The sequence below is a fragment of the Amborella trichopoda genome, chromosome 11 (genome assembly GCF_054954075.1).
Source record: "Amborella trichopoda isolate Santa Cruz 75 chromosome 11, AtrichopodaSantaCruz75HAP2 v2.0, whole genome shotgun sequence".
In the NCBI taxonomy this organism is placed as follows: Eukaryota; Viridiplantae; Streptophyta; class Magnoliopsida; order Amborellales; family Amborellaceae; genus Amborella; species Amborella trichopoda.
Genome location: NC_142346.1, coordinates 42,158,255 through 42,169,145, shown reverse-complemented (window position 1 = coordinate 42,169,145; position 10,891 = coordinate 42,158,255). Strand labels below are relative to the sequence as shown.

At 33.7% G+C, this 10,891-nt stretch overlaps 2 long non-coding RNA genes across 2 annotated transcripts; one reads left to right on the top strand and one right to left on the bottom strand.

Annotated features, from left to right (window-relative positions):
* Positions 1-4,503: 4,503 nt before the first annotated feature.
* On the top strand, positions 4,504-7,258 carry LOC148779917 (uncharacterized). Its single transcript, XR_016044851.1, has 2 exons — positions 4,504-4,930; positions 6,672-7,258. It is a non-coding gene; the product is annotated as an uncharacterized LOC148779917 (long non-coding RNA).
* Positions 7,259-7,728: 470 nt separating this feature from the next.
* On the bottom strand, positions 7,729-10,495 carry LOC148779916 (uncharacterized). Its single transcript, XR_016044850.1, has 2 exons — positions 8,280-10,495; positions 7,729-8,151 (listed from the first exon to the last, which is right to left on the bottom strand). It is a non-coding gene; the product is annotated as an uncharacterized LOC148779916 (long non-coding RNA).
* Between the last annotated feature and the right edge of the window lie 396 nt (positions 10,496-10,891).

Here is a 10,891-nt window from a genome sequence, read left to right as displayed (position 1 = left end):
AAACCCTTATCAAGCTCCAATGTAGCTTACCAGATCCGGACGTCCAGTCGATAACATCGAGAGAATCCCCTTCCTCCAACCGAGGGAATTGATCACAACGATCCTTCAATCACTTTAAACCTTGAAGCATAACTAATATTTTTGCTTGGTTTGCTATAGTTGTCCCAAACGGGCCACAATAAGTGATTATCTCTACACCATGATAATCTCTAATCACACCACCAAAACCAGTACGTCTTGGGTTTCCCAAAGAGCTACCATCAAAATTCAACTTAAAACATCCAGGATTGGGTTCCATTATGGGTCTAGAAATCCATTGGTATAACAAACTCCTTATATTCAGCCGAACATCAATAATTGAAACCCCAAAACCTTCTTTTGTAGAAGAAAACCACAACCAAACATTTTAAAAAATATTATATTTCACATGATCCATTTCCCAACTGAGACCTTCAAAAATTCGCCTATTTCTCACCACCCAAACTTCCCATAGGATTGAAGCCCTAAAGATCTGCCATATCATCACCCCCTTTTTTAGGGGAATCGAGAGTTGATCTATCAAATCACCATGAAGTGCCGATAAAAGCAATTGAAAACCAATAATTTGAAAGGCCCAAGTCCACAACGATGAAGTAAACTGGCAATGAATGAACAAATGATCTTCAGTCTCCTCATCATTTTTACACAACAAGCAAATATTGATGATTATTTTCCCCCTCTTCTTCAAATTGTCAACTGTTAGCACTTTATTTTGCGAAAGAGTTCATAAAACGATTTGAATCTTATGTAGAATTCGCCATTTCCAAATGGATGTTAGCTTTGGTTATTCCCATCTTAACCTAACATGAAATAATAATTGATACACCGACTTCACCGAGAACATACCATTTGCAGTTAACTCCCATATTACCTCATCCTCATGATGCCTGGATATATAAATCGCATTAAGATCTCACAACAGATCATGAAACTAATTAAGAACAACATCCAACATCCTATTTTAGCTCAATCGAATGTCTCAGGATAATCTATCAGCAAACCACCTTATAGCCTCCTCCACCTTTAAATGTTGATTGACGGTCCTATCAAACACTTCCTTATACTTAAACCCCAAGAGTTCGAAACCCATCTACTTATGATTCCAAAAATCAATAGTGGGCCCTCTACCCACTTCCCACCTCAAATTTCTCACCACCAATTCCCTAGTAGAGTATATACATTTCCACAACTGGGATTGTCAGTTACCTCATCTTCCCTTACCAATAAAGCCACTACTATCCATGCACCAAAATTTCCTTCCACAATTGATCTCCATCTTTTATAGATCTCCACCACCATTTGGATAAAAGAGCTAAATTAACTAGTTTGATCTTACGAATCCCCAGACCCCCATCAGCTTTAGGAGTGCAGACTCTATTCCAATTCAACAAATGGTATTTTCTATTACCATCGAACGAGCTCCATAAAAAATTGGGTGTGAGCCACACAATTTTCTTAACAATAGGGGCTAGCATATAAAGCAAGGATAGCAAGTAAACATGCATATTAGATAGAGTTGATTTGATCAAAGTAACACACCCTCTAGGAAGTAAGAATTTAGACTTCCATAAATCTAGCTTAGGGATAACTCTATTCATTACTGGATCCCACACCAATCTTGATAGCTTTTTATCCGAAATAGGAATGCCTAGATAATTAAGGGAGACTACCAATTGCACATCCCATCGTCTTAAACCAAGGTACCCTCAACACCAATACCCACTAAAGTAGTTTTTAAAAAATTAACTTTAAGACCCATAGTAACCTCACAACATCGTAAGAACAAAGATATAGCTTGTACCTAATCCACCTCTGCATCACAGAAGATGAGCATGTCATTAGCATATTGGAGGTGAGAGATGTGAGAGATAATAGTGCCCCCAACAGCCACGCTGAATCCATTGAACCTACCTCTCTGTTCAATTCTTTTAAGCATTGCCACCAAAGTGAACAAAAATGGTAACAATGGATCTCATTGCCTCAATCCTCTGGATGCCTTAAAAAACCCCTTTGGGCTTCCATTCACTCGAACTAAAAGATGAGCCGAGGATAAACAGCCTCTAATCCACCTTCTCCATCTGACCCAAACTTCATTATTAGCATAATTTCATGAAATACATTTCACTCAACCTTACCATAAGCCTTCTCTAAATCTAATTTCATCACCACACCTGGTTCTGCACACAGAACTCTAGAATGAAAACATTCCTTAGCAATTAAAACACCATCCGTGATAACTCTTCAATTAATAAAAGTTGACTGGGGGCCCGAGACCACAACAGACAAAACCTTCTTAAAAATGTATTGAGAAGTTTATATTTTTCTTATTTTGATGTATGAATGGTGCGAATGGATCGTGGGATGTTATGTTGCGGCATCAATCCCCTTAACCACCAATTCCCCAACCCCATTCCCCTCTCTTTCCATCCTACATGCATACAAATACATAAAAATTGGTAACTAGTTTGGTTGTGTGATGACACTTCATCTTCTTTCCATCTCTCCTACGATTCTATATTAGCTCTCTCTCTCTCTCTACATCCTACATGCATCATCTCTTTCTCTTCAATGTTTCGATATTAGCTCTCTCTCTCTCTCTCTCTCTCTCTCTCTCTCCTCTACATAAATATGTTGATTTCTATTTTCTTTTAATATTGTATATTGTCTGGATTTCTATTTTTTCTTCTTTCTTTCTTTTGGTTTTTCTTTTCCAAGAAACCATAGATGAAGCACATCTACATGACATGGAAGAAGCAAGAAAGACGCATATAGCAACTTGGCTACTTTGAGAGAGAACTTAAATGAGTCTTCATTTGGTTGCTCATCGGATATTAGAGGTTTTTAGTATTACTTTTGCTAAGAAGTGTGTGTACTATTTAATATAAGAACTAAATAATTTAATTGTTTATCAGTATACTTCTATATGTGCAACGAAGTTATGCAAAACAATCATATTTTTTCCTTTACATAGGTATGTTTTTCTTTTGATATTGTATATTATCTGGATTCCTGTTTTTTTTTTTTTTTTGTTTTTCTTTTCTAGGAACCTATAGATGAAGTCCAGCTATACGTCATGGAAGAAGCAAAAAAGATGTATCTAGCAGCCTTGGCTACTTTGAGAGATAACCTAGATTAGCCTTCATTTGGCTGCTCATTAGATATTAGAGTTGTTCGGTATAACTTTTGCTTAGAAGTGAGTGTAGTGTTTAATGTATGAACTACATACTTTTAATTGGTTATCCGTTCTACTTCTATATGTGCAACAAAGTTATGCTCATAGATGATAAAATACAGCCTAATAAAATACATTAGTTCATGCTTGGACCCATACAAAATTTCATGAAGATGAGTGAATGTTGCATCATCATCTTTGTATTAAGCGAATTTTCATTTTTTATGTGATACTCATTGTTTAGTTGTAGCAATTTATTTTTATTATATATGAATCATACAAGTATAGTATATTTTTAAGAAAATAATAATCTCCTAGTAATAAATATATTTAATACTACAATTGCAACTATTTAGTTATAAAAACTATAGTAACAAAAATAAATTAGTTTTATTACAATTTTCAATAATAATTATTGAATTATTATAAAATATATATTAATATAACACTATAGATGTCCCAAGTTTTTCTCTCTATTCTCTCTGTTCACCAATATTCTCATGTACCTACTCTCTCTCTCTCTCTTTCTCTCTCTCCTAGTAAATCAACTTTTCTAAAATTTATCTTTTATTTTCTATCTCCTAATAAATATAACCCCCTTACGATTTTCTCTTTTTTCTCACTCCTCTTCAATATTCTCACGTACATCCACTCTCCCTCTTTCCAAATAAATCAATTTTCTTAAAATTTATCTACGTCACTCCTCCACGTTTCAAAATGTCTCTCTTTCATAACTTCTATTTTTACATATTATACTTTGCTTTCTTTCATATTTCAATAAAAACTTATTTCTACTTAGTGAGCGGTTGAATGTATGATATCTGCCAATGGATCAACGGACTTATGAAGATTGAAGAGCTTTCGACACTTACAAATCAAAAGTGGCTCTATCTCCCAAGGGTTTCATGCAACAGTTGTATCATAGTATAATGCAACCACACTTCTAGAAACCATGTATTTGGCATTTGTATGATCCCATATTTTGCACACACATTCTCTTCATCCTCGTAATCAATCTTATGGAAAAAAATTCAATTTGCACCCTAGATATGGTCAAAATTAGTACCCTCCAACAGTAAATCTCGACCGTCCATTTGGTGAATATCAAGATCTAGGCCTTGACAAATACAAAATCACGTTTTTCTTTTTTGGCATTGTTAATCCAATGATGATAACACTATATAAAAGTTTTTGAATTAATGCATAACATTTAATGATAAAATTAAAAAAAGGCATCTCAAATTATGAATACAAATTCAGAACCTTGACAACTCCGCATCTCCTCAAATCTCCCTCGTTCCCGTTTTAACTCCAAATCTCCTCAAATCTCTCCATCTCCTCCCTTATTCCTGCTTTAACTCCAAATCTCTCCATCTCCCTCATTCCCGCTTCTCTCTGTGACCGTTAGAGCCTACCACTCCTGCTTCTATCTGCTTTCTCTCTCTGCGGCCATTAGAGCCGCTCTGTCTATGATCATCGAAGGCTCTTTTTGGTTGAGTCCGCCTCTCTCTTTCTCTCTCTCTCTCTCTCATTTCCTATTTTTTTCACTTGTGGGGAGTAGCAAGATGCAAGCTCAATGATTTTTGCAAATGGCTCTTCTTGTTTGAAGATGCAAAAAATCAGTCAATCGATCAATGGATCTATGAAGCTTGAAGAGCTTTCCATACTTACAAATAAAAAAGGGCTCCATCCCACCCTTTATCTCAATCCCAATTAAAGGTGAAACCCTCTCCCCATCTCAATCCCAACCAAAGTTGAAACCCTCTCTCCATCTCCATCCCAAACAGGATGGCCCTAACAATCAAAAGAAAACCAATCCCCATTTCAAATCAGGCATTGGATTTTTTAGACTGTAGATTTATTGAGTCTTTTTGAGTTTTAAAAAATATCCAGTTTTTTAAAAAAATAAATTGTATTCTCTAAAATTAAAATTACATGTGCTAATTTATGATTACTTGTTATTTGAGCTTCTTAGGTTTTTTGTTTCTTTGATTAGATAATTTTTCCATTTGCTGGAGAGAGAGAAATATATATATATATATACAAAAGCAATGATTTGATGCAACCATTGTATAGTAATATGATGTAACAACTTTAAAAAATCATTTTATGGCCATTTGTTTGATCCAAATTTTGAAATATACACTCTTTTCATTCTAATGAACAATCACAAAAAAAGAAAAATTTGAAAACACAACGTAGAAAATATTTTTTTAGCCCAATTAACATAGGCCATTCATTTTGGTGAGATGCTTAGATTTAGACCTTAGAATGATTTTTTTCATTTCTAATTTTTTTGGATGGTTTTATTATCATTAGATGAACAATTTTAAAAAATAAAAAAAATGATTTTGAGTTTATAAAGGCTAATATCTTGAAATTCACAAAATAAATGGTCTAGATTTATTTTTGGAGGGGACTCATTTTAACGATAACTAGGATTCAAATTCAACTTTTGCTTTTTGGGAGATGAGTATTAAGATGAAGAGAGAGTGTGTGCAAAATTTGAGGTCTTACAAATACCACAAACATGGCTTTCTAGAAGTGTTGTTGCATTATACTATGATACAACCGTTGCATTGGATCATTGCTCTCTCGATATATATAGTTACGTTCAATGAAATGGGCATATATTTCCTTGTTTTTTCGTAGATCCAGTAAGTTAGCAGCTTCTTTCATAGTTTCTTAGTACATTCATAAATGGATAGATTCTTTCTTAAAGAATACTGACGTGTAGTTGCATTGAAATAATCTATATTTTTCCAATCAAATGCATGAACAGTATTAAATATCACTAAGTCTCTAAAGTCCTCACAATATAGTATTGATTTGTTAGTTTTTTGGGCTTTTTTGTTCTTCATTTGGATCATATTGCTATTAAATTCCAGAATATCAAAATAATTGATGAACATAATGATGCATAAATTTTCATTTTTACTTTTCTGATTTTATGAAAGTCTTTAATTGAATGCATTGTCATGGTCTTTTACATTTCCATGATCTTTAAGCCTAAAATTAATGTCTAATTTAATCTTTAAGCCTAATGCCATTGTCTTTTACATTGTCAGCATAAAGTTTTCTGCATTGCCATTTTTGCAATAGAAAAATCACCAATAATTCACATTTTGATCATGATTTCTGGATCTTTGTTGTTGTAAACTGTAACTAAATTATGTGTTCATGTCTAGAAAATGTTTGGATTGAATTCGGATTAAATCACATGATTAATTCACACATAAAATAAATGAATTTTACTGTTGTTTTTGTATTCAAATAAAATAGCAACTTTTTCATTGATTTCGATCAAAAGCAGCCATCATAAGCTGTAGGGAAAGAGATCATAAGGGTTTGTCCTTAATTTCTACTCACTTCTTTTTTGCTTTATGTTAAGTTTTGCATACTTAAACTAACAATGTTTCCTCGCTATGGAATTCGATACTTGAATGGTTTCTTGAAACAGGGAAAGGTTCTAAGTTGTTGATGAGAGATGATTTTCGGTGTATGTGTTTTTCTTGATTTTAGTGTTTTCAAGTTATGCCAATCTCAACGAAGGTCTTCAGTGGCCAGTTAATTTGTCTCCCTAACAACCAATTCATCAACAATTGGCGTTAATTGAGTTGTTAAGTGCAGATTATTGAGAAAACAAATTTTCATGAAGTCAAGATCATTGCAATAATGCCTTCAATGATGCTTTTGAAAAATTGGTAGAAGAAGTAATTTCAGCAGATGGCTTCACTGATTTTATGTTCTCAAGTATAAAATCCAAATGGATTTTGCATGAAGTTGCGGGCTTGATAAAAAAGGGGAAATCTTGCTTGAGATTTGGATCTTTTTGGTGCATTTGGTTATTGGGTTCAGAACAAAACTAATTGAAATTTAATGTTGGAAAGAAGCTTTGCATGATTTATAGTAGCATTAGAATATTGATGTTGGGATGTGATTAATGCCCAAATACTGGCTGCACATGAAACCTCATGGTGAATACTAGACAACTGTTAAATGTAATATTACAATTTGTTACATAATGGAATTGAATTCTCTTTCTTCTATCTCCTCCCTTGTTTTTGAGACAACAAACCAAAACTTTCTTCTTATTATCCATGAGAGAGGGACAATGTGAGAGAGAGAGAGAGAGAGAGAGAGAGAGAAAAAAAGTGTGTTTTGAACTATGACTGTTGCAAGGAGCTTTGGAATTGTAACTGTTGCCATGAGTGTAGAGAATGGTTGTCACTTTGCTAACAGGTTTGGAATTGTGACTGTTACTTCGCAACGAGGTTTGGATTTGTGTAGAGAATTAATGAAGATCAATCACATAATATCAAGAGATACGATGAAGAATGGTCTTGAATAAGTAAAAGATATATGTTTCACTTGAGGTATTGAGGCTCTATGATTCACTGTAAATGTTTCTTGAGAACTTAATTGCTCTTTGTTTGTTATTTTGTGGACTAATAGTATTATTCTGCATAAAACAAGCTCCATCCCTCTCTCACTCTCACATGAAACAAATCAATTCATAGCAAAATCCTTTTCACAGTATTCAGCCCAAAAGCCAACCAACCATGAATATTATTCCAAACAATATCATCTCCTTCAACAAATATTACTCAAATAATCATTGTAACTCTTGGCAATACAACCATCTTGGAATCAATGGATTGCATCAATCACATAAATCAGAAAATCAAATGATTGCCATCAACGCCACAAATACATGAAGTAAAAAGAAACATGTATGGGCTGATGCCATCTAATTTTGATGCTAAAGGAAAATACTAAAAAACGAAAAAGAAACCACTAACAAACACTATGGCCGCACCATTGAATTCTAGTAGGCTCTTCTTGTGATTAACACCATTGAATTTTAGTAGGTTCTTCTTGTGATCATCTCTAATCAGTAGAGGTGCTTGTATACCTATCCCCAATTTCTTTTTCTTCCTCTAAAAAAGCGAGGCATTATGAAAATTAACCATCAACGAAAACTTGTATGGAGAAAAGTAGTAACCAGCTCATGATCCACAAATACAACTAGAACAGCAATGTCATGACCATGAAACCAAGTTCATACCGAGTATTATTTGCTCCACCTCTCTTCTTAGCTATCACCTTGACAGCTTCTATAAAAAGCCTCCTTGATATTCTCTGCCACCCATTAAAAAAAACTTAGAAATTAATTTCTACACAAAAAACATAGTTGGGAATTTGAAATTTTGGTTGTAACTAGACAACAATATGAAACAAAGTGTGAATAACAAATGGTGCAGCTAAAGACACAATTTTCATATTTCCAATGAGAACTTATTCAACAGATTGTGGAATGAAAATGTTGGAAAATGAAATCTAAAAATTCATCATACTTATCTCAATCAAAGAGGAATGGAAATAATCAAGTGACATGATGACAGAGTTCATGGTTAAATCTTGCAGTGAAAAACTCAATATTTTTTTTTTTTTTAACATTATCAAGAAATTATTTTTTATTATTATCTTAAAAATTAGACATTAAGCTTAAAGATCATGGATATCTAAAAGACCATGCCAATGCATTTTTTGTTCAATTAAAAAATTTTATAAAATCAGAAAAAACTAAAATTGAAAATATGCATCATTATGTTCATCAATTATTTTAATATTCCTAGAATTTTACAGTAACACGATCCAAATTAAGAACCTATATTATGAGCACTTTAGAGACCTATTGATATTTAATACAGGTCATGCATTTGATTGGAAAAATATAGATCATTTCAAGGGAACTCAATTGATTTTCTTTAAAAAAATAAATATTTTTTAAAATTGAAAAACGCAAAAAATCTACAATCCAAAAAATCCAATGCCTGATTTGAATTGAGGATTGTTTCCTTTAGATTTTTAGGGCCACCCTGATTGGGATTGAGATGGAGAGATCGTTTCAGCTGCAATTGAGATTGAGATGGAGGGAGGGATAGAGCCACTTTTGAATTGTAAGTGTCGAAAGCTCTTCAATCTTCATAAGTCCGTTGATCCATTGGCAGATTTTTTTCATCTTCAAACAATAATAGCCATTTGCAGAAATCAATGGGCTTGCATCTTGCTCCTCCCCATAAGTGAAAAAAGAAAAAAGAAAAAAAAAAAAAAAAAAAAAAGAAATAAAGAGAGGCGGACTCAGCTAGGCCTTTGGTGGTCATAAAGAGAGCGGCTCTAATGGTTGCAGCAAGATCGAGCCCTCGTAGAGAGAAGGCAGATAGAAGTGGGAATGGTCGGCTCTAATCGTCGCAGAGAAAAGCGGGAATGAGGGAGATGGAGAGATTTGGAGTTAAAGCGGGAACGAGGGAGATTTGAGAGTTTTGAAGGTTTTGAATTTGAATTCAAAATTTGAGATGCCTTTTTCCAATGGTTGATATTAAACTCAAATTTTATCATTTCCTTTTGGAAATTTAAAATGATCATTTCAAATTTCAAATTCAAATCTTCTAAGAGGGCTGTATGTCCCTCTATTTCTCCCTCGATTTCCCGCGAATTCCCTGGCTCTGTGCCTCTCTCTCTTCCGCTCCCCCTCTCTCCCCTCTCTCTCCCATTCTCTTATCTGCAAAGACCTGAAGAGGAGAAGAACTCCCCACCACGAGCTCAAGGTTAGGGCACAGGGATCCAATGGTTGAAAATAAGGGATGGCTTAAAATAAGGGTTGCACATTTCATGATTTTCCATACCCTACGAACTTCAAGCTCAAGGTCAAATAATTAAAATATTTGATTTAAGGTTTATTTCTCTAAAGTTTTTGGGTACTTTGTAGATTGTCTCTTTAGAATTATTCCTCTCTCCAAATTTGAGATTTCTTTCTGCCTGCTTTTTTTTTTTTTTTTTACGTAGTTTTAGTTCTGTAAATTTGAGGCTTCAGGTAGATCCTTTAATTAGTTTTAGTTCTGTAAATTTGAGGCTTCAGGTAGATCCTTTAATTTTTTTGCTCTGAAATTTCCTCTCTCTCTCTCTCAATTTACAGATTCTCTCTAAGAACAAAACCTTCAAGATAATTATTCTAGTGATTGTTCAATTAAACTTTATATTTTTGCAAGACTAGGTTAGTTTGGCCTGATCACATGCCATCGATTTTAAGAGAGAAGAGTCTTCATTGTTTCATAAGCTTGCTCTCTCCCACCAAAACAAGAAAAAAAATAGAAAAATAGAAGAACTACACCAAACATGCAATTATATGATTTGGGTTTTTGTTCCTAAACAAACCCCTAAACCTACGGTAACGATTTTGGATTGTTAGATTTTTAATAAATAAAAAATGCAAACCAATGATTTCGGTTTTGGAGTTTTTGAGCTACAGAACCCCAACACCTATAAATCAATGGTTAACCGGTGACTTATTAGTGGGTTTCGAGTTTCCTTTTTAGCTCATAAAACCTTTATGTGATAGAAAAATAAAGTGGAAACGAGTGTGGTTTAAAAGACTGGATCTAATCTAGATAGATCGCAAATGATAAATGAGGTGAAAAACATATCAAATAAATTGAATTGAGAATTTATTCAATTAAATAACAAAGAAACTAAAAAAAATTCTTTTTCAATATTTTTCCATATGGAAAGAATGGGTTGCCTTGGACTCGATCCCAGAACTAGTCGGATAGAGTAGATAATCTCTGTCTTTGAATAAGAGAAAATGATCTCTCCCTAAACCGTGCTTGTATTTTTCAT